Here is a 24,312-nt window from a genome sequence, read left to right as displayed (position 1 = left end):
ATGGCCATGGCGGGCGAGCAGCATCTGATCTCGGGTGGCTTGGTGTTCTTCATGGCGCTGTCCATGCTTCTGACGGGCTGCTTCGTATGGCAGTACAAGTTGCCCAAGCAATACTCAAGGCACCGCACCGTACTCAAGGTTCTCAGGGTGGGCCTCTGGTGAAGGAATTGAAGTGTGGGATTGGTGCACGTGGCGCACACACACGAGTCAAGTTTGTTTTCCGTAACCGGGGTGGTGAAAACTCGTGAGGCCAGAACAAGTTTCATTTGTAAGAGTAACCTGGATTACAAAAATGGCAAAAGCAAAATATAAAGTACGGCAACGAAGCAACATGGAAATGATCACCTTGGCAAGAAATATAGTGACCTAACATCTGGCAGAAATACCGGTCGTCCACTATTCTTTGTTGAACATGGATGAACTACATTAAACGTGCTTGTGAGAATTGCCACAAGATCGAGCTCTCTTCATGTTCTTTTTGGTCAAATTAAGTCCATCCACGAACAGTGTGCATTGGCAACATTTACAGCTTGTGGAACGAGGGGGCCATTGTCCTGACGCCAGCCGTCTCTGACCATCCCCACAACACCTCCAATGATCTCCCCACGAGTCCGTGCATTAAAGCCAACAAGCTTCTTAGCAAATGCGGTTAATCCTATTTTCAGTCTAAACTTCTCTTTGAGAATTAGTTTTACATGTTGCATGCGCACAGCACGAGGAGTTAAATGTTTATCGTGATACTGCACGCAGCGCTGCAATACCCACATTGGTGTTTGTATATATGGATGTTTAACTTCTTTCGCACCGCACATAGCCAACCGTTCTAATCGGAGGTGCATTTACAAAGCATGTTTTATGGCTGACGCACATGCTTTGTAAACGCTGACCCCACAAAGTGGTGCATGGCACTGCGGTGGCACTGAAACCAGACTTCGGAGGGAAATTCAAAGCACTCTCGGCCTTCTTTGGTTCTTTCGGTAAAGGCCGCTTGTGTTGTGGCCGAAACGTCGTGAGAATTTTATTGTTTTATTTATTATTTTATTCTCATTCTACGTGACTTTACCGAGAGAACCAAAGAAGATGAATCCTTGCAGTCACGAAAGCTTTAAATCGAAACTCTCGGCCTTGTAGCGATGCAGTGGCGTCCTCTCTCCCTCTTGTGAATCACTTGGGTTATTTATCGCTGCGTGCCTCCTTCACCTTCTCAAGGTACTCGGACCTCCTCGTGGAAACGAAATAAAATAATGCAAAAAATCAGTCTCACTCCAATCGCTCTTAGAATTCTTGATAGAATACCAGGAGTTCGTTGGGTCCTGGGCATTCTCATTGGATTCTTATAAATTCTAACTTGGCATTCTCAATTCGCCTTCAAAGCCCATGCCGTCGCTTTGAGGTATCATACAATCCTCACTCGATTTTGTTTAACAAAAATAAAAATTTGTTCGATCTATCTCCAAGATAAGCATCCCACCTCATCTCACTCCCAACCGATCGCCTTTTCCTCCGCTTATCTCAAACGCTGGCAAGTGCTAACGTAGCGTGGATGTTTGGCTCTGTGCAGACAGCCAGCCTCCTCCCAAGGTGTTGCCTCAGACGCCCACGTGCCCCAAGCACAGTCGATGTGGAGACCGCGTGCGAGGGGGGTAAAGCGTGGGTACCCCAACATTGCTGTGATTCTGGTGTCGTTGATTTGCAGCATGAAGCAAAACGTCTTACAGGATAAACGAGCGTGGGGCGTCGCTCATCTCAGTTATTTTAGTTTTTCAGTTTTCAGTCTAATTTATTTGGTATAGCCCTGTGAGCCATTCGGCTCTTGAATCGGGTGCAACCGCAACAAACGAAAAACATGAACAAGAAAACATCTTAAAGTGACTACGCGCAAACAGAAAAATCCAGGAAAAAACAGCAAAATCTTCCAGAAAAAGCACCGTACACCAACGCTGTGTGCAAAAATCCCAGTGGGATGCAAGTCATTGGTCTTGGAACAATCGTGCCATTTCCATATTCCTATGGTGCTGGCCAGTCTTGTGTCGTGCCAATGTATCCACCCTGGAGGAATAATGATAACGATGATGATGATGGTGGTGATTAATAGTGGTGGTGATGGCGGTGATGCTCAGGAAGGCTCTTGAGTGGTAGGGTAGATGAGTTCGATTCCCACTCACGACCAATAACAGTGACGATTATCTAAATCAGCGTTTGGGCCTTTCCTAGGTCGGCTCAGCCTCAATTGCGTACCTGGTGTGGTGTATAAACATCGCCATTGGGGAGACAAAGGCGGCCGGGCGCGGTGCTGGCCACCCACCCCCTCGTGTGCTGTGCCGCACTTCATAGGCGCTCGTTAACAGCACTTGCCCGAACAGTCTGTTAAGGCTACACGGGGGATCTTTGTCTTTGGAGGTTCGTGAAGGGCGCTGCTGGGCAGTTGGAGGCATTTACACTCCAACAACAGCGGAGGGCAGAGGAGCGATGCTCAAAATGATGAGTGGAGTGCCGGGCAGGTAAAACACAGCAAGTTAGCACAGTATGGGGGGGGGGGGGGGGGGGTACAGGTGGTGCATCTGCCAGTCATCTCAGTCTACCCTTCGCACCTCGATCTGTTCCGTGACCTCCTGCAAGTGAGCCTTCGACACTTCACGTGGCCTCGGAGTGCACCTGGACTGGCACAAGCGCCGTTGTGACGTCACCGCCACTTAGTGGTGATTGCGGCTGTTCTCGTTGATGACTCGCAGCCTTTCCAGATCGTGGGTCGAGCATCCTGCAGTACCAGCCGGAGGACGATGTTGCGGCAGCTGTAGCCACGTCGAAAGGGCGCCGTGTGAAGGAGGGGCCTGGTCGTGCAACAGTTCGCGTGCTGTGCTACGAACACGACAACCCGTGCTTCGCCTAGGTAGACTCAGCCTCAAATGAGTACCTGGTGCGATGTATAAACATAACCACTGGGGATACAAAGGTGGCCGGGCGTGGTGCTGGCCACCGACCCTCTCGTGCGCTGTGCCGGCCTTCATAGGTGCTCGCTAACAGCACTCGCCCCAACAGCCTGTTAAGGCTATACGGAATATCTTTGTCTTTGTGTGTGTTTTTTTGGGGTGATTGTGGTGATAATTCAACCCCCAACCGGGGATTTGAAAACTCCCAAACGTTTCCCATTGTAAAGTCGAGCGTTCTACAGCACCAGCAAGGACAGCGGGGGTGGGGGGGGGTATGGTGTGACGATGTAGCTGTAACGATGTTGAAAAGATGCGTGCGAGGTGAGAGATTACTCGTGTGGGCACGCGGCGTCTCCCGGTGGTGCAGGCCTGGTACGGACGGATCTGCTGTGGACGGGCAGCACGTGGGAGGCGCTGCTCAAGGTGGACGTGCTCGTGGCCCGGCACGCGGTACGGCGACGCCCTCGCTTGGCGCGGGTGAACTCGGAAATAAATCGTCTTTTGGTGACAACAAAAAATAAGGATCAACGGCACCCAAGGCTGTGCCATTGATGGTAAACACAACTTTGCGTGGAATCTGACTCGATGCTAACACTGTTGAACACTTCAGGGGTACTGTGCTTTGGCAGCAGTGTACAAGCACGCATTTACAGAACTCCCCAAATCCATCATGAACACTGCTTCAACAGAGCAAAGTGCCGGTGTTAAGAGTACAGCAATAAGAGGGCATTTGAGTGGGGAAACAGCCACGGCTGTAAATTGATTATTGTTCAGAGTACCACGTTATGATGATGCAGTGTGAATGACGAATGTGAGGAGTTATTTTGAATTTGTAGCTGGATTACTTATGGGCCGTCCATAAATGACGTCACGCGATTTTTGACGATTTTCGACCCCCCCTCCCCTTCGTCACACGACGTCACAAAAAGTCAGACCCCCCTCTCAAATATGACGTCACAAAGCTCTGCCCCCCCCTCCCCCAAAATATATATAAAACATGCTTCAAATCGCTTTAAACTATTGTCATTGTAGTGCGTATTTAATGTGGCGCTGCACTCTGATGTTGTAGGAGAAAACATTTATTAAAAAGTCTATTTAATTAAGTAGAACGTGTTGTCTGTATATTATTTAAAGTTGCGCATTTTGATGTGACGTCACATTCCTCAACCCACCCGTCCCTCGTCACACATCGTCACAAATGTCTGACCACCCCCCGCCCCCCAAGGTGCGTGACGTCATTTATGGACGGCCCCTTAACGCTATATATTTAGCTGCAGTCCCGCGTGGCCCCCATACCTTGCGCTTCTCAGGCCACGCCCTGTTAACACAACCTGTTATTTGTGATTCTACACTGGGCGGGAGTAGTAGTAGGGCTTTCCCGAGACGGTGCCGCAGATGTGGGAACTCAGATTGCCTCCCAGCACCGAACAGTTCAAGAAACTCCGCAAGACTATATTTTTTCTTTTTAGCTTTTTCCTTGAGTATGTCCTCTCATTTTCATATATTTTTTTACGTGTGTCTTGGTTTTGTAGGTAGGCCTACGTCGGTTTAATTTCTACTGTAAAGTATTGCGATGCCCTCTTTTAGTGGGGGCGAGCTCTTACAACAAAAATAAATATTATTTCTTTATTTTGAGCCTCAGGAAACAGCCTTAGAGAGATAGCGATGAGAAATGTGAATAATTTCTGCCAGGTTTAGTCCATTGCTTTCTACCCCCCTGGGTATTTTGAGAACCAGCCCACTGCTTTACTGCTGTAGCCACAAGCTGATAATCTAGAAATTGCGATAATCTTGACAACCTCATCAAATGCTAATGACAGATCGGTTAAGACAGCTGCACATTATTTTGTTCTTATCCAAAAGATCCGTAAATATCGTCGTACATGGAACACGTTTTTTTTATTGCAACATGTTGCAATTAATTTCCCCTTCAGGAGTACAATCCCTCTGGCACTTTTATCCGGTATTGCATGAAAGCTTTTTTTGTATCTATAGAAATGCTGAAACAGTATGCAATGAGTGTTATCTGCTAATATTTGCACTTTTTCAGCAGTGGTCAGGCATTTGCAAGGCATATTATATCTGCAATCAAGGCTGGATTATACAGGATTGTCTATGTGGAAATGCAGAATAGCAGTCGTGCATTAATTACATCCCGTTAAAATATGACTTCATGTTTATGAGGAACAGTAGCTGTGGGGTTTTCCGTCTGAGCTGCGGGCCTCGTCTGCTGCAGTTCGTTGCTCATCCACCCGCTGAGCTCTGGCAACCCAACCAACAAACGAGCAGATGTTAACCCAATGCAGCGCGGTTATCCGTGAACGTGCACACCGCGGCGGTCAGCCCCGGAATGACGATCAGCAGCGCGCCTCTGCCCTGTGCCTCTTCCAGCCGCCACTTCAGCATCGCGGCCACATCCCTGCAGGCGCACGTGCTCGCTGAGCGGGTTGTCGGAAGCAGGTACGAGGCGTGGCTGGAGCAGAATGTGCTGCGACCGATGGGGATGAGAGGCACCACCTTCTTACCCGCACGCCCACGCGGGCAAGCGGCCTCGGGGGAGGGGGGCTACGCGGACGGGAGCGTCCCTCCGCTCTACAACTGTAATTTTCGTCTCCCCCCCCCCCCTCCTCTTTTGCGAACATAGATGGACTCGTCCATCTGCACAAACTGCCAAATCGCTCTCCGTGGTGCTAACGTTAAAAAAAACGCCACTTTTTTCAAATTTTCTTGCTGTGATTTTCACACCTGATGATGATGTGTTGCAGTCGATACGTCGTGAGAATGTAATTGTTTTATATTTTTTTATTATTTTATTGTTTCCCTTCTACGTGGTGACTTTACCGAAAGAACCAAGAATATGAATCCCTGCAGTCACGGAAGCTTGAAATCAAAATGTAATTGTATTGTTTGTTGCGGTTGCACCCGAATCAAGAGCCGAATGGCTCACAGGGTTATTCCAAATAAATGAAACTGAAAAACCCTGGGCTGGTAACGTCCCGCCGGACAGATGTTCTCGAGCGTCGCCGACTTGGCCAAGCTCAGCACCCTCTTACTGGACACGTCTCAAAGCCCGGTCCTCACGGGGGACACCGTCAAGTGAGGCACAGTTGGCGCCAGCGTCGGGTTCTTGTCTTTCTTAAACCAAATTCCCCGTTGCACCAAAAAAAAAGGTGTCCGCCGACGCGAAAAGAGGAAATGTAACAGCACCTTTGTGGCAAGTTGGGTGAAGCGTGGCAGTGGTCATCCTTGTGGTAGACGCTGAAAGGAAGTGCTTCAGTCACGATCGGGGGTTTTTGCTGGTCGGATTTCACTCCTTGACCTTTCTCAAACGGGTTTGTTCAAACTGCACGTGCCAAGCGGGTGACTCACTGTACCTCGCATAAGCCACTTGGAGTATATAAATAGCCGATGGAGAGCCAGTGGGCACACACGCGTCGGGAGGGGAAAGTGTGTGGCTGACGTCCTCTGCTTCTGAAGGATCAGGAAGTTATCCTCACGTTATGCCTGAGATCACAGAGCTTCACTTGAATATATATGTTTATTATTTTTGTATGATGTACAGGGCAGTCCAAAAGTAAAAACATATAGGGTTATTTTAACAAATAACGTAGCGTGTCTTTTTTTAAAACAAAAGTTCAAAATGACTTCTATTAGCATAAATGCATGCGGAAATTATTTTGAAATCTATTTCGGACTTTTTTTTTTAAAGATTGCAGCTGTAATCTTTCAACATTCATCAATTGTGTTTTGTCTCAATTCATTCGGGGTTCCTGGTCGAGTTTTTTTTAAATGGTGGAATTTAGGTGACCCCACAGGAAGAAGAAAAATATATATTAATAATGACAATAGATAAAATCTAAACTGAACAAAAAGAAACAATTACAATCTTATTTGGTTCTTTCGGTAAAGTCACGTAGAATGAGAATAAAATAATAAAGTAAAAAAATGAAATTCTCACGACGTTTCCGAAACGTCGTGAGAATTTTATTGTTTTATTCTCATTCTACGTGACTTTACCGAAAGAACCAAAGAAGATGAATCCTTGCAGTCACGAAAGCTTTAAATCTAAATTGTATGTATGTACTGTGTTTTGAACGTCTTTTGCTGCACCATACGTAGCGAACCGCGCGAATCGGAGGTGCGACAAGATAATAGAGTCGTTAGGGGAAATGTTAACAACCAAATTACGACGTTAAAATCTCAATTTCGTTGTTTTCCAGCACTAGTATTCACGTATGCAGGAAGTGTAAATTTACAGATAAGAACACGTATTTTGCCATAATGGGGTTTCTGTTAATCAGCATGATAAAAAAAATGGGTTGATCAAATGCAATGTATTTGTATATGCTTAGTGGCTTGCACAGTTTTCAGAATGGAGTCGTTTCTCTTGAAGAGCTTCTGCGATGGTCGTGTGCAGCGATTTGCGCGTTGTTTTCTTGGTCGAGTCTTGATTGGATGGAGTCGGTGACGTGTTGCGTATTTCAACCTAAAACGAACATTTCTGCTTCCTCAATGCAATCATTTGAACAAAACAGATAGGTTCTATTTTTTTTTCATGATGGATACATATATATTGTTGTATTCGCCGTGCCAATGTGGCATACAATTTAGAATGGAAAAAAAATCTTCATTTTCATATGAAAGGGGCATGTGAAACTGAGTTAATTACTACTGGGGGCCACAACATCTGCAACGTGCACTTCCATTAACAAAATGTCCATTTTATGGTGACCAAACAGATTTAAACTTTAACCTCAGTATGTATGTTAAACTTCTTTCGCACCGTACGTAGCCAACCGTGTGAATCGGAGGTGCTAATCATGGCTCTGTAATGACAACCAGATATCTAGCAAAGTTTCATTGCCATGATCAGTATATAGGCTTGCTCTTTAGACGCCTGACATTGTAAATGTTAAGTCACCGAATGTCAAATCCTGGACAGAGTGCACCTGAGTCTGGGTGATGGAAGTTCACAATCTGTTGGTCCTGTTGCTCCAGTGGGATTCGGGTGACCATGGCTCAAGTGCTGCTCCACCGAGCAGGGAAATGGGCCCAAAAACTCGGCCCGGAAAACGTGTAGGCCAAGGTAGCTCAGTTGAAAAGTGCGGAATCTTTCCGGAAGCTTCACTTCAATGCTAGGACCGAACACTCGCAAAAACAATGTTTTTTTGGGCCTTTCTTGCTGCCGCTCTGACTGCAGCAGGCTCTCCAAGTTATCTGCTGTTGGCATTTCACGAGTATTTTGCTTCTACCGTCCCTGACTTTCCTTATTCCTTACTCAGCGTTTCTTCAAGCGGTGTTGTCGCGTCTGTGTCTGCTCCTTGACACTCCGGCGGCCGTGTTGGGCCCTGCCCGTCTTCCATCATGTCCTGCTCCGGTGCCGTGGTGATGTGGTAGAAGGTCACGTTGGAGTAGGCGTAGTAGCCGGGGTAGCGCCGTGGCACAGGAGCCGGCCAGGCAGTCCTGGGGACCTCGCGCAGCACGTGGTCGAAGGTCGGCAGCAGCTGGGCATACACAGCCACTGTGAGGTCTGCCTGAGAGGGGTCAGCCATCCCCGACCACGCAAGATGACCAATAACGCATGGGTTGAACAACAACAAGGTTACACAGTAATGAGGATAATTGTCTCAAAGCTGCCCGTATTTTGTTAATGCACAAAAGTTTATTTGTGTCTTTGATTATTATTTGTGTCATTGATTACGATATTGTTATCATTGATCATTTGCTACGTTATTTTCCACACCAATTGTTATTAAAGAGGCCAAATAACAATTTAATTTTAAGAATATGCTCAGTATTTTTTCTGGTCACCGCCCATCATTGTGTATTCTATACACATCTTAATGCTTAATAAGAAATAATGTTTAACAACTATTAATCGAGGCACCGACATTAACAGTTGCAGTTGGAGCAAATGAGGGCCGATGTATGCAAGCTAATGAACACTCCCGTTAGCTATGCAATTCTGAACATAAACAAACCAATGCCCAACCCTACAAGAAGCAGGGGAAATTCATAATCACGACAAAATATATACATAACACACAATATATGCTTAAAACACACAGAATACATTATATTGTTGGCCTGTCTTTCGTCATTGCTTTGTTAAATAATTGAAACGTTCTGAGGTTCCATTCCTGAACTTTACCCCTGGGATTCGCCCTTCCACCGGGTGCATCAAACATCAACTGCGGTCGATCATCGATTATCCGGCGGCTTCAGATAATCACTAATCATTTTTTAAATCGATTTTTTAAAACACATTCTTGTATGAAATCATGTTTTTCGGTATGAATAAAAAAAATTGTGTTTTAAATGTGTCCGTGTGCTGCTGCCAACGAGGGCAATCGCACCTCGTTATTTTGTGGATGTTTTTTGTTGCCAAATCAGCACTGTCTCAACACGTAGACACACCTGTCAACCCACGTGGTGTACGCCGTGTTCTTGTTACCAAATCAGCAGTCTTAGCACGTAGACACACCTGTCAACCCACGTGGTGTACGCCGTGTTCTTGTTACCAAATCAGCAGTCTTAGCACGTAGACACACCTGTCAACCCACGTGGTTTACCCCGTATTCATGTTGCCAAATCAGCAGTCTTAACACGTAGACACACCTGTCAACCCACGTGGTTTACCCCGTATTCATGTTGCCAAATCAGCACTGTCTCAACACGTAGACACACCTGTCAACCCACGTGGTTTACCCCGTATTCGTGTTGCCAAATCAGCACTGTCTCAACACGTAGACACACCTGTCAACCCACGTGGTTTACCCCGTATTCTTGTTGCCAAATCAGCACTGTCTTAACACGTAGGCACACCTGTCAACCCACGTGGTTTACCCCGTATTCTTGTTGCCAAATCAGCACTGTCTTAACACGTAGGCACACCTGTCAACCCACGTGGTTTACCCCGTATTCGTGTTGCCAAATCAGCACTGTCTTAACACGTAGGCACACCTGTCAACCCACGTGCTTTACCCCATATTCTTGTACAGGGAAATTGAGTTTTCAGGTCCATACGGCGTACAGCGTTTCAATAAGGGCAATTTGTTTGTGTTTCTCCCTTGCGATGGGACTTTGTAGGATGAACGCTGAGATGTATAAGGGCACGGGGTGACCAAAAAGGTCTGAATTGGTCTGTAATAAGGTAGGCACTGGGCGGATCCGTGCAGGAATTGTCCTCGAAGACAAAGAGAGTGATAACGACATGGCGTTATAAGAGGTGGCACTGTGTCTGTGGTCAGTTACTTGGCCCCCTTTTAAAACTGATGTCTGAAGGCAGGAAACCCCCCTGCAAGTTAAGCACAGCGTGATGCAGATGATGCGGATGATGTCACCTCCCATCCAGCGGCACACGTGGGCACAGCGGTGAGACTTGTTTACCCCAGATATGTTTCTGTGTTATCTGACGAGTCAAGTAATCAAACCCAATAATTGGTAGAGTAATCGATCACGTGAATAGCCAGAGAGCCCAGCTCGGATTCATATTTGTAAAGATGACGATCTGCAAATGAAGGGTGTAAGGTGGCTATAACTCTAGCGCTACGGCATCATCGCATTACAGCTTGGGAGCTAAAGAGGTCTGGCCTGAGTCCCACTTGGATCAGTTCCTACCAAGGGCAGTTTTATGGCGTTATGGATATTAGATGAGTCACATCTGGTGCTGCCATGCAAAATTCTGCTTGTGTCACAAGCTGGCCCAGTGCAATCCCGCTGCATGTTATTATAGTGGAAGTCTGAATAGAGTATTTACATTATCGATCAATAAATCAAGTCATAAATCAATCTTTATTTTATGTGACATTATCTCCCTTAATAAGGCAATGCATCAGTGCACGTTACAACAGAACGGGAACAGCACACGGGGCACGGAAAGTAGAAACCCGTCACGACCTCAGCGGCTAAAACTGGTCATTTGAACCTCCTTGCCAAGTAGAGAATGCCACTGCTTTTATCCTAGCACTCATGGGTACATGAGGACGGCTACTTGTGTTGTGAAGAAACAGGACTGTCCGGAAGACAGCGCTGTCTTCTGGACAGTTCTGTTTCTTCACCTGAGGACGGCTACTTGTGTTGTGGCCGAAACGTCGTGAGAATTTCATTGTTTTATTTTATTATTTTATTCTCATTCTACGTGACTTTACCGAAAGAACCAAAGAAGATGAATCCTTGCAGTCACGAAAGCTTTAAATCGAAATAATTACAATGTTTTAATGTCAGTGTTAAAATAATTGAAGTAAGAATAATAGGGTTTTCCCCCTTTTTTCTGGCAACAAAACTGAAACCTTTTAACAAGGATTCATGTCTGCATTAACCACAATACCTGCAGTCAAAATGCAAACAAAAAACATAAATGATAATATATGCATTGTCCTTGAAACTGATTGGTCCACACCAAGGGACGGCTTTCTTTTTGAGCCTCGACCCAATTGGTGCTCGACCCAATTGGTGCACGTACACTATAGTTGAAATAATCCTATGCGTCCTGACTTTTATGCCGACTCTGTATATCAGTAAGCTTAACGCACAGTTGTTACCATACACCAAGACTCGCACTGTCCGTCAAAGTGAAAGACAATCAGCAGTGGTGCTGTTCCCTATACATCAAGCGACAACAGAGAACATCTTGGGTGACGTACACCACGGATAGAGCAGTCGCGGCGGGAAGGTGGCTTGTGTCTTCGGTGACCCGTGTAATACAGCACTCACAGTGGCAAATTCGATGCAGACATCAGACTATTTAACTGGCAGGTCTTGAATGCCTTAGCTCAGGGGTGTCCAAACTACGGCCCGCGGGCCAACTGGGGCCCGCCATCCATTTTTAATTGGCCCGTATCAAAGTCTAAAAATATAATGGACTATGGCCCACTGTATTGCACTTCTTAGTTTAAACGCTAGGTGGCGCTATTGTCTTGAACAAGGCAGCGTCTCCACAAAGCAAGCAATCGAAGAAAAAATTTGCTCAGGGTCACCAGAAATGCCGGAACCGAAGAGACGCAAGATTGCAAGCGAGTGCAGAAAATTTCAGACTCGGTGGAAAAATTAATAATTTTTTCATAGAAACCAAGGGGAAGTGTGTTTGTTTGATTTGTAATGAGAGTGTTGCCGTGATGAAAGAGTACAATGTACGACGGCATTATGAAACCAAACATCAGACCTTCACGTCCTACACTGGCGCCGAGCGGAGAGAGAAGGTAAAGCAAATGGCAAGCTAGCCTGCTAACGCAGCTGCAGGGTTTTTTTTCCGTGCTAACAAAGCTCAAGAAAATGCAACAATAGCCAGCAATGAAGTAGCTCGACTCATTGCCCTACACGGGAAACCTTTCTCAGACGATGACTTCATCAAACAGTGCCTCACTAAAGTCGTGGGAATAATGTGCCCGGAGAAAATGCAGGATTTAAACGATGTTAGTATGTCCAGAAATACGGTTGTGTGGCGAATTGAAGACTTGTCGGCTAACTTAAAACAGCAAGTGTCAGATAAAGCTTGTGCTTTCGATTTTTACTCGATTGCATGCTATGAGAGCACAGATGCCATGGACACTGCACAGCCGTTCAATTTTTTTGTGGGGAGTTGATGAGAATTTTTGCATTACGGAGGAACTGCTCGATCTTCGCAGTCTAAAGGGGACAACAACTGGGAAGGACATGTTTGAAGCTGTGTCAGATGCAATTGACCAGGCTGGACTTAAATGGGACAAGCTGTGTGGAATTACAACGGATGGGGCTCCAGCAATGACAGGCGAGCGCAAAGGAACGGCCTCTATGGTGAGTGCCAAGGTGCGGGAGAGCGGAGGTGAGGCTGTCAAAATGCACTGTGTCATCCACCAAGAAGCCCTCTGTGCCAAGATAATCCAGCTTGGCGATGTGATGAACACAGTTGTGAAAACTGTCAACATAATTCGGGCACGAGGGCTTTACCACAGAGAATTTTCAAGCATTCCTCTCTGATGTCGATGCTGAATACGGGGACCTACTCTACCATTCTGAAGTGCGCTGGCTCAGTCGCGGCTCCGTGCCGCAACGGTTTTATTCCCAGAGATCAAATATCGACAAGTTTTTGAAAGAAAAGGGCAGACCTCTCCATGAGATCAGTGACCCTTTATGGTTGGCAGACCTGGCTTTTTTAGTTGATCTCACTGATCATCTCAACACCCTGAACAAGAGACTACAAGGCAAAGAGCAGCTGGTACCACAGCTGTATGCGCACATGAAAGCATTCCGTGCGAAGCTCCGTCTCTTCGAGTCACAACTGCGCAACTTAAATGTAGCGCACTTCCCCACGCTGACCGAGATCAAATGCGCATTTCCAAATGCCAAGCTCTCTGGAAAAATGGGAGAATGTGTCTGTGATCACATCTCTCATGACAGAATTCAGTCAGCGCTTCCAAGATTTTTCTGTCATTGAGAAGGAAATCACACTGTTTGCGGCTCCGTTTTCAATGGATGCAAAAGAAGTGGAGGAGAGTCTGCAATTAGAACTGATCGAAATTCAGTGTGATGATTCTCTGAAGAATCAGGATCAGCTTCTCTCCCTTCCTGACTTCTACCGGAGCTTGGAAAAGGCCAAGTTTCCTCTGATGAGACGCCACGCAAAACGAATGATGAATCTGTTCGGCTCAACATACATCTGTGAGCAGACATTCTCTCTGTTAACGCTGAACAAAAGCAGACTGAGAACCAGAACGACCGACAGCCATCTCCGTGACGTCCTTCGCATCTCAACCACCAAAACTTACTCCTGACCTGCCAGCTATCCTTCAGACCAAAGCACAGCATCACTACTCCCACTGAGCGCATCATTCTTCCCATTACAGGTAAGTTAAAAATATACACACAGTTTTCATTTGTTAATAAGCCCAATTACTTAATAAATTCAGTCAATTAAAGTTGATGACAATGTTTTAACAATCGTTAGTTGATGTGTTAACACGCCCAATAATTTATTTGTGTAATAAGCTTGAAATATCCACATCTCCTATTTCTCTTCTTGTCTCTCCATTCATACAGGACAATGAAGGGGGATCAGCACCCTAAGAACCAATCTGAGGCTGTCACTGAGAGAATGACCTGCCTACCTTTTTGTTAAAAATAAAATGAAAATCTACTAATGGAGAGCTATGATGGAGGCTTTTTTTCCTTCAAACATATTTAATTATCAAACGTAATTTACCTGCATTTGATTGATTTTGCCAATATTAGTGCATGAGAAGTGAGGCCGTATACCTCACGTCTAGTGAGTGGCCCAGTCCTTCGTATATTTTTCTGTATGTGGCCCTCGGGAAAAAAAGTTTGGACACCCCTGCTTTAGCTTTAATGTGATCTGCCACTAGCACGAGCCACAATTGCACATACTGATTTAAAGGAAAGCCCACAGAAGGAGCCAATTGCTGCAACAAACGTGTATGTATGACCTCTACGTTTTAAAGTGTGCAATAACTGGGAAGGAAAACGTTGAATTATTGAAATCTTTGTTTTAATTCCCAGACAGACTCTGCCGTTTTGGCAGATGTTGTTGACCCCAGTTCAGGCGTGCCAAGTGGACTACTTTGCGGCGAAGTCTGGCCTTCCCTGGGAGAGTGGGCGCCAGCTGGGATACACGATCCTCAGGAAGGACGGCGATATCGATGGCTATGCTGCCAAATTTTCAATCGTGCCGCGGCTGAAGCTGGCATTCGAGTTGCTGATCGCCGGCGAGAGGCAGCAGCAGATACTGTGTTTTGGGTCGGAATCACGTCGATGCGGTAATAGCACAGAGTTGCCATTTTTTTTTATTCCCACGAAGCACTTCGGCGGGGTGTCGCTGTGACGCACCACTTAACTCGTTATTACTTTGCCGATTTAAAACCTCAGCGTGGGGGGCGACTTTAGCACGCCCTGTTTCTGGAGTGGATATAATGAGAACCACTGTTATAAGTCAACAGTGGCTGTCATATGAAGAGCATCGTCTATATCGTAAAGAAATGTAGAATTTCCACGACAGGGTTATGAACAGAAATACGCACGACCCATTGCTCAATGGAGCATAGAGACACGTTGATGATGTGTTGTCACACTATTTTATGATGTGATGATTAGAAACCCTCTTCACTGAGGGGTGCCACGTTGAGTGAGATATTAACTACCTCACCTGGTATACAGAAGGTCGTGGGTTCGATCCCGACCTAACGTCTGTATGATTTGGAGTTTGCATGTCTCTCTCTCTCCATGGTTGTATTTAGCTGCTATAAATGTCCATGCCATAAGCCACTTCGTTGAGCTATAATTTGTGATAGGCAGGCCACTTCTGAACAAGAGCTACATAGCCGTTCATTCGTAACTCGGGCATGTGGATGGCCATCAGCCAACGAGTTATTTTGTGCGTTTGAATTGCACCCATGAGTGCTAGGATAAAAGCATTCGCATTCTCTACTTGGCAAGGAGGTTCAAATGACCAGTTTTAGCCCCTGAGGTCGTGACGGGTTTCTACTTTCCGTGCCCCGTGTGCTGTTCCCGTTCTGTTGTAACGTGCACTGATGCACTACCTTATTAAGGGAGATAATGTCACATGAAATAAAGATTGATTTATGACTTGATTGATTGATCGATAATGTAAATACTCTATTCAGACTTCCACTACAATAACATGCAGCGGGATTGCACTGGGCCAGCTTGTGACACAAGCAGAATTTTGCATGGCAGCACCAGATGTGACTCATCTAATATCCATAACACCATAAAACTGCCCTTGGTAGGAACTGATCCAAGTGGGACTCAGGCCAGACCTCTTTAGCTCCCAAGCTGTAATGCGATGATGCCGTAGCGCTAGAGTTATAGCCACCTTACACCCTTCATTTGCAGATCGTCATCTTTACAAATATGAATCCGAGCTGGGCTCTCTGGCTATTCAAGTGATCGATGACTCTACCAATTATTGGGTTTGATTACTTGACTCGTCAGATAACACAGAAACATAGCTGGGGTAAACAAGTCTCACCGCTGTGCCCAAGTGTGACGCTGAATGGGAGGTGACATCATCCGCATCATCTGCATCAGGCTGTGCTTAACTTGCAGGGGGGTTTCCTGCCTTCAGCCATCAGTTTTAAAAGGGGGCCAAGTAACTGACCACAGACACAGCACCACCTCTAATAACGCCATGTCGTTATCACTCTCTTTGTCTTCGAGGAAAATTCCTGCACGGATCAGCCCAGTGCCTACCTTATTACAGACCAATTCAGACCTTTTTGGTCACCCCGTGCCCTTATACATCTCAGCGTTCATCCTACGAAGTCCCATCGCAAGGGAGAAACACAAACAAATTGCCCTTATTGAAACGCTGTACGCCGTATGGACCTGAAAACTCAATTTCCCTGTACAAGAATATGGGGTAAAGCACGTGGGTTGACAGGTGTGTCTACGTGTTAAGACTGCTGATTTGGTAACAAGAATACGGGGTAAATCACGTGGGTTGACAGGTGTGCCTACGTGTTAAGACAGTGCTGATTTGGTAACAAGAATACGGGGTAAAGCACGTGGGTTGACAGGTGTGTCTACGTGTTAACACTGCTGATTTGGTAACAAGAATACGGGGTAAATCACGTGGGTTGACAGGTGTGCCTACGTGTTAAGACAGTGCTGATTTGGTAACAAGAATACGGGGTAAATAACGTGGGTTGACAGGTGTGCCTACGTGTTAAGACTGCTGATTTGGCAACATGAATACGGGGTAAAGCACGTGGGTTGACAGGTGTGTCTACGTGTTGAGACAGTGCTGATTTGGCAACACGAATACGGGGTAAACCACGTGGGTTGACAGGTGTGTCTACGTGTTGAGACAGTGCTGATTTGGCAACATGAATACGGGGTAAACCACGTGGGTTGACAGGTGTGTCTACGTGTTAAGACTGCTGATTTGGCAACATGAATACGGGGTAAACCACGTGGGTTGACAGGTGTGTCTACGTGCTAAGACTGCTGATTTGGTAACAAGAACACGGCGTACACCACGTGGGTTGACAGGTGTGTCTACGTGTTAAGACTGCTGATTTGGTAACAAGAATACGGGGTAAATCACGTGGGTTGACAGGTGTGCCTACGTGTTAAGACAGTGCTAATTTGGTAACAAGAATACGGGGTAAAGCACGTGGGTTGACAGGTGTGTCTACGTGTTAACACTGCTGATTTGGTAACAAGAATACGGGGTAAATCACGTGGGTTGACAGGTGTGCCTACGTGTTAAGACAGTGCTGATTTGGTAACAAGAATACGGGGTAAATAACGTGGGTTGACAGGTGTGCCTACGTGTTAAGACTGCTGATTTGGCAACATGAATACGGGGTAAAGCACGTGGGTTGACAGGTGTGTCTACGTGTTGAGACAGTGCTGATTTGGCAACACGAATACGGGGTAAACCACGTGGGTTGACAGGTGTGTCTACGTGTTGAGACAGTGCTGATTTGGCAACATGAATACGGGGTAAACCACGTGGGTTGACAGGTGTGTCTACGTGTTAAGACTGCTGATTTGGCAACATGAATACGGGGTAAACCACGTGGGTTGACAGGTGTGTCTACGTGCTAAGACTGCTGATTTGGTAACAAGAACACGGCGTACACCACGTGGGTTGACAGGTGTGTCTACGTGCTAAGACTGCTGATTTGGTAACAAGAACACGGCGTACACCACGTGGGTTGACAGGTGTGTCTACGTGTTAAGACTGCTGATTTGGCAACATGAATACGGGGTAAACCACGTGGGTTGACAGGTGTGTCTACGTGCTAAGACTGCTGATTTGGTAACAAGAACACGGCGTACACCACGTGGGTTGACAGGTGTGTCTACGTGTTAAGACTGCTGATTTGGCAACATGAATACGGGGTAAACCACGTGGGTTGACAGGTGTGTCTACGTGCTAAGACTGCTGATTTGGTAACAAGAACACGGCGTACACCACGTGGGTTGACAGGTGTGTCTACGTGCTAAGACTGCTGATTTGGTAACAAGAACACGGCGTACACCACGTGGGTTGACAGGTGTGTCTACGTGTTGAGACAGTGCTGATTTGGCAACAAAAAACATCCACAAAATAACGAGGTGCGATTGCCCTCGTTGGCAGCAGCACACGGACACATTTAAAACACAATTTTTTTTTATTCATACCGAAAAACATGATTTCATACAAGAATGTGTGTTAAAAAAATCTATTTTAAAAATGATTAGTGATTATCTGAAGCCGCCAGATAATCGATGATCGACCGCAGTTGATGTTTGATGCACCCGGTGGAAGGGCGAATCCCAGGGGTAGAGTTCAGGAATGGAACCTCAGAACGTTTCAATTATTTAACGAAGCAATGACGAAAGACAGGCCAACAATATAATGTATTCTGTGTGTTTTAAGCATATATTGTGTGTTATGTATATATTTTGTCGTGATTATGAATTTCCTCTGCTTCTTGTAGGGTTGGGCATTGGTTTGTTTATGTTCAGAATTGCAGAGCTAACGGGAGTGTTCATTAGCTTGCATACATCGGCCCTCATTTGCTCCAACTGCAACTGTTAATGTCGGTGCCTCGATTAATAGTTGTGAAACATTATTTCTTATTAAGCATTAAGATGTGTATAGAATACACAATGATGGGCGGTGACCAGAAAAAATACTGAGCATATTCTTAAAATTTAATTGTTATTTGGCCTCTTTAATAACAATTGGTGTGGAAAATAACGTAGCAAATGATCAATGATAACAATATCGTAATCAATGACACAAATAATAATCAAAGACACAAATAAACTTTTGTGCATTAACAAAATACGGGCAGCTTTGAGACAATTATCCTCATTACTGTGTAACCTTGTTGTTGATCAACCCATGCGTTATTGGTCATCTTGCGTGGTCGGGGATGGCTGACCCCTCTCAGGCAGACCTCACAGTGGCTGTGTATGCCCAACTGCTGCCGACCTTCGACCACGTGCTGCGCGAGGTCCCCAGGACTGCCTGGCCGGCTCCTGTGCCACGGCGCTACCCCGGCTACTACGCCTACTCCAACGTGACCTTCTACCACATCACCACGGCACCGGAGCAGGACATGATGGAAGACGGGCAGGGCCCAACACGGCCGCCGGAGTGTCAAGGAGCAGACACAGACGCGACAACACCGCTTGAAGAAACGCTGAGTAAGGAATAAGGAAAGTCAGGGACGGTAGAAGCAAACTACTCGTGAACTGCCAACAGCAGATAACCTGGAGAGCCTGCTGCTGTCAGAGCGGCAGCAAGAAAGGCCCCAAAAAAACATTGTTTTTGCGAGTGTTCGGTCCTGGCATTGAAGTGAAGCTTCCGGAAAGATTCCGCACTTTTCAACTGAGCTACCTTGGCCTACACGTTTTCCGGGCCGAGTTTTTGGGCCCATTTCCCTGCTCGGTGGAGCAGCACTTGAGCCATGGTCACCCGAATCCAACTGGAGCAACAGGACCAACAGATTGTGAACTTCCATCACCCAGACTCAGGTGCACTCTGTCCAGCATTTGACATTCGGTGACTTAACATTTACAATGTCAGGCGTCTAAAGAGCAAGCCTATTTACTGATCATGACAATGTAACTTTGCTAAATATCTAGTTGTAATTACAGAGCCATGATTAGCACCTCCGATTAACACGGTTGGCTACGTATGGTGCGAAAGAAGTGTAACATACATACTGAGGTTGAAGTTTAAATCTGTTTGGTCACCATAAAATGGACATTTTGTTAATGGAAGTGCACGTAGCAGATGTTGTGGCCCCCAGTAGTAATTAACTCAGTTTCACATGCCCCTTTCATATGAAAATGTTTTTTTTCCATTCTAAATTGTATGCCACATTGGCACGGCGGATACAACAATATATATGTATCCATAAAAAAAATAGAACCTTTCTGTTTTGTTCAAATGGTTGCATCGAGGAAGCAGCAATGTTCGTTTTAGGTTGAAATACGCAACACGTCACCGACTCCATCCAATCAAGACTCGACCATGAAAGCAACGCGCAAATCGCTGCACACGACCATCGCAGAAGCTCTTCAAGAGAAACGACTCCATTCTGAAAAACTGTGCAAGCCACTAAGCATATACAAATACATTGCATTTGATCAACCCATTTTTTTTTTTATCATGCTGATTAACAGAAACCCCATTATGGCAAAATACGTGTTCTTATCTGTAAATTTACACTTCCTGCATACGTGGATACTAGTGCTGGAAAACAACGAAATTGAGATTTTAACGTCGTAATTTGGTTGTTAACATTTCCCCTAACGACTCTATTATCTTGTCGCACCTCCGATTCGCGCGGTTCGCTACGTATGGTGCAGCAAAAGACGTTCAAAACACAGGACATACATTAAATTTCGATTTAAAGCTTTCGTGACTGCAAGGCTTCATCTTCTTTGGTTCTTTCAGTAAAGTCATGTAGAATGAGAATAAAATAATAAATTAAAACAATAAATTTCTCACGACGTTTCGGCCACAACACGAGTAGCCGTCCTCAGGTGAAGAAACAGAACTGTCCAGAAGACAGCGCTTGAGTGGACGGTCGTGTTTCTTCACCTGAGGACGGCTACTCGTGTTGTGGCCGAAACATTGTGAGAATTTCATTGTTTTATTTTATTATTTCATTCTCATCCCACGTGACTTTACCGAAAGAACCAAAGAAGAGTACATACATTGTCAACGTCCTCATTGCTGATATTTCAGTGACAGCTGCCAAACTGCGTGAAGGCTTTCCTAAAACATGAACCCATGATAAGATGTTTACATGAAGCATTGTACAACCATCCGCCACCCACCCCCCAGCACGAGTGTTAAGCGGGTGACCGCCGTGTGACCCCAGGACTGCGGGGCTACACGGTGACCCGCAGAGGGCATCAATCCATTGCTGTTCTGTGGTTCTGTTCCGCGTGCGAGCTCCCAGCTTTCACCAAAGCCGCACTGAGCCACGTGGCAATTTGTAGTCGAACAACCCCCGTGGTTGAATTTTGATTTAAAGCTTTCGTGACTGCAGTGATTCATAGGCTTGGTTCTTTCGGTAAAGTCACGTTTCCCTTCAACGTGACTTTACCGAAAGAACCAAGAATATGAACCCCCCATGGTGTTGGAGAGTCCCTCATCCAGCAGTGGATTGACGAAGATGCATTATTGTACCGTGATTTTCGAAGAATGAGCATTGTTTTTTGACATTAAGATTCTTAAGTTAAGAGCATTTTGCACATCATAGTTTCATGCTTAGATGTGTCCGTTACACCGTGATTAGCATATCCTTGTAAGTTTAACCTTCGCTGTAAGATATGAACATGTTGGTGGTACACGGGTGCACATTTTTCGCAATAATTGTTTTTATTTCCCCGTGATAAGCAACTCCGGTCAGAAAATCTTGCGGGTGCGTGTCAAAATCAGTTCTTGTGATGTCGAAGCAGTCGGAAGACGAATGTTTATGATTGGCTGAACACGAAGCTTCACAATCTGTCGAATAGCAGCGAGCACGCCGTAATGACGGTTGTCTGCTCGGTGTTTGATAGGCTCCTCGTGCCCTAGACTTGGTCGGACGGTTCCTCCATTCATTGCCGGGATAATTTCTCGGCGGACAGTAGCATCAAAAGATTACGGCTCGTGCCACACGTTTGAATGGGGAAAGCAGCTTCTGAATTTAAGTGCAACTTCTGATGGAGAGTCTGAAGCTCACTCAAGGGGCAAGAGCGACATCGTCAGTGTGAGAACCGCCGTGTTGTTATGCTACACCGGTGTACCACGCATATACGCCCAGATGCCCTTTTGTGCAACGAAACTGTTTAGGGGCCGTCCATAAATGACGTCACGCAATTTTGGACGATTTTTGACCCCCCCCCCTTCGTTACACGACGTGACAAAAAGTCAGACCCCCCCCCTCAAATATGACGTCACAAAGCTCTGCCCCCCTCCTCGCCCAAAAAAAATAAAACATGCTTCAAATCATATTCTGGGTTCATTCGGTAAAGTCACGTTGAAGGGAAACAATAAAATAATAAAATATATATATAAAACAATAAAATTCTCACGACGTTTCGACTGCAACACAAGCAGTCATCATCAGGTGTGAAAACCACAACAAGAAAATTTGAAAGAAGTGGCGGATTGTATTTATTTGTTTTTAAACGTTAGCACCATGGATAGCGATTTGACAGTTTGTTTAGATGGACGAGTCCATCTATGTTCGTAAAAGAGGAGGGGGGAGACGAAAAATTAATGTATGCTGTCTGAAAGCCACCGTAAGCGTGAACAATCAATTCAGACCCGAAATGGTTTATCAAATCCTTCCAATGATTGCTAAGCCAGAATCCATCTTCTCGGTTGAAATTGTCTCTGTGTTTGTATATGTGGATAGCCTCATGAACGAATCTGTCATGGTAGCCAGATGGCTTGCAAAGAACCTCTGTCTTGGAGAAGTCAATGACATTGACAATTTATTAAAGAGTCGATTTAATTAAGTAGAACGTGTTGTCTATATTTAAAGTTGCGCATTTTGATGTGACGTCACATTTCTCAAACCACCCCCCCCCTCGTCACACATCGTCATAAATGTCTGACCCCCCCCCCCGGTGCGTGACGTCATTTATGGACGGCCCCTTACGACAGGTGTGGCCGTGCAAACCGAGGGAGGTGACCGAGACAACTCCCTTGCGAGGGAGACCTATTGACGTTACGCGGATCTTGACCGATATTTTCCAACAAAACCACACGATGAAATTATAACTCTATTTTTTTTCCACTGTACAATCTGAGCCGTGCTGGGGTCTGTGCCGAGCCAGAAACCGAGCCATGCCACGAGACCGACGTCACGTGCCCAGCGAGCGAGTCGAGGCACATGCAGATGACGCAGCGATGTCCTTACGGTGTGCTTACTGACGTCACACACGATGAAGGCGTCATTAGCCCCGCCCCCCGCACTGTTTGGCCCCAAACGAGACTGAGATGACCTTTGAGGACAGTGCACCAAGGTTTGGCTCTCGTTAAAGGACCAACCGCATGCTATTTTGTGTCAATGCTCCTCTGAAGCAATGACCAGAGGAGATGTCACTGCCACAAGAAAGTTAAGAGTTTCCCCTTGACGAAGACCGACAGAGGCACCACATCATACCACCGACTCGCAACTGAGCTCTTAGCTTAGGTTCTGTAACAATGTGGTCACATTTACGTCGCTGAGACTTTCACCACCCAAGCAGAGCCAAAACGAATTAAGTTGGTACACGTGCGAGCCTTTAACGCGCACATTATTCTTGTTTCAGCTCGCTGGCCAGTTTAACAATGATCACATCCAAGTTTATCAATTTGATAAGACTGGTGTACGCCGTGGCCAACAGTTGAACTCTGTTCATTGGGTTTAGAGCACAAGTGCACTAACCATTGCACAACAAACAATGCTATAAATAACGACAACATTGGGAGTGTTTTATATATAGGTCATGTATGCGACTGCACACACGTGTCACAAGACTGCGCGGCCCACAAAACACGGTGACGCAGATAGACGAAGATGTTTTCAGGCAATTACTGATGGGTTCGTCCATACGAGAGGAAACCAGAGCACCCACGGGGGGGGGAGGGGGGGGAGGGTGTGTGGGTGCAACGCTACCCCGTACAGATGGGACAGATGGAGATGAATCCTCTTGCTGTATCGCCTCCTCCTGGCACGCCAGGGTATAGCACCGCCTCAATGCCCACGGGTAGAAGGGAGTTTCGCAACATCTCGTGTGTGTGTGTGTGACCCACAGACCCTCGCTGCTGCCCCCACTGTGCTGGATTATTGGGCAGCCACTTGCACAGCGCATCCACCACCACCACCACCGCGGTGGCTCCCAAACACCACAATGTAGTGGGAAAACTGGCTGGCCCATTGCGCACACGGCGTGTGTAAAGGTGTATGCTCGCGTGTCGTTGATAGCACCGCGTTCCAACTTTGTCGAGCTCTGTACGTCTCTTGCGAGAGGTGCGTGAAACCGACTTGGCTTTATTTTCCAAGCTTGCTATTTTTTTGCACGTTTTCAAGGGGTGCAAGTCCTTAAGCCGTTGCTAGGTACAGAACTGCAGCAGCTCAAATGTCCAATCTGAGCACTAAAGGATCTTAACCGGAGGTCAAAGTCCACCGCGCAACGCTTCAAAACGAGGGTAGGTGTATTTACAGTAGTAGCTCGTTTTTTTTTTAAAGTTGGGGCGATTAACGCATTTGGTAGATAATGGTGCGGTAAAAGTTGGGGCGGTGCGTGTGTTGCGGGTTGCAAAGACGCTTGACTACATACGACGGGGCAGTCGGTACGAGGTTGAATTGGGGGAAATGAGACCAAAAGAACGAATCAAGACCAGCCAGGCAGGCGTTGGTGGCTACATGCGTGGCCT

At 46.2% G+C, this 24,312-nt stretch overlaps 1 pseudogene; it reads left to right on the top strand.

The window, feature by feature from the left end:
- Positions 1-19,485, top strand: LOC116942782 (putative beta-lactamase-like 1; annotated as a pseudogene).
- The last annotated feature ends 4,827 nt before the right edge of the window (positions 19,486-24,312 follow it).

Source organism: Petromyzon marinus, chromosome 16 (assembly GCF_048934315.1).
Source record: "Petromyzon marinus isolate PM22_M1 ecotype Great Lakes invasive population chromosome 16, UKy_Petmar_22M1.pri1.0, whole genome shotgun sequence".
NCBI classification, from domain to species: Eukaryota; Metazoa; Chordata; class Hyperoartia; order Petromyzontiformes; family Petromyzontidae; genus Petromyzon; species Petromyzon marinus.
This window is presented reverse-complemented; position numbering and strand designations above follow the sequence as displayed.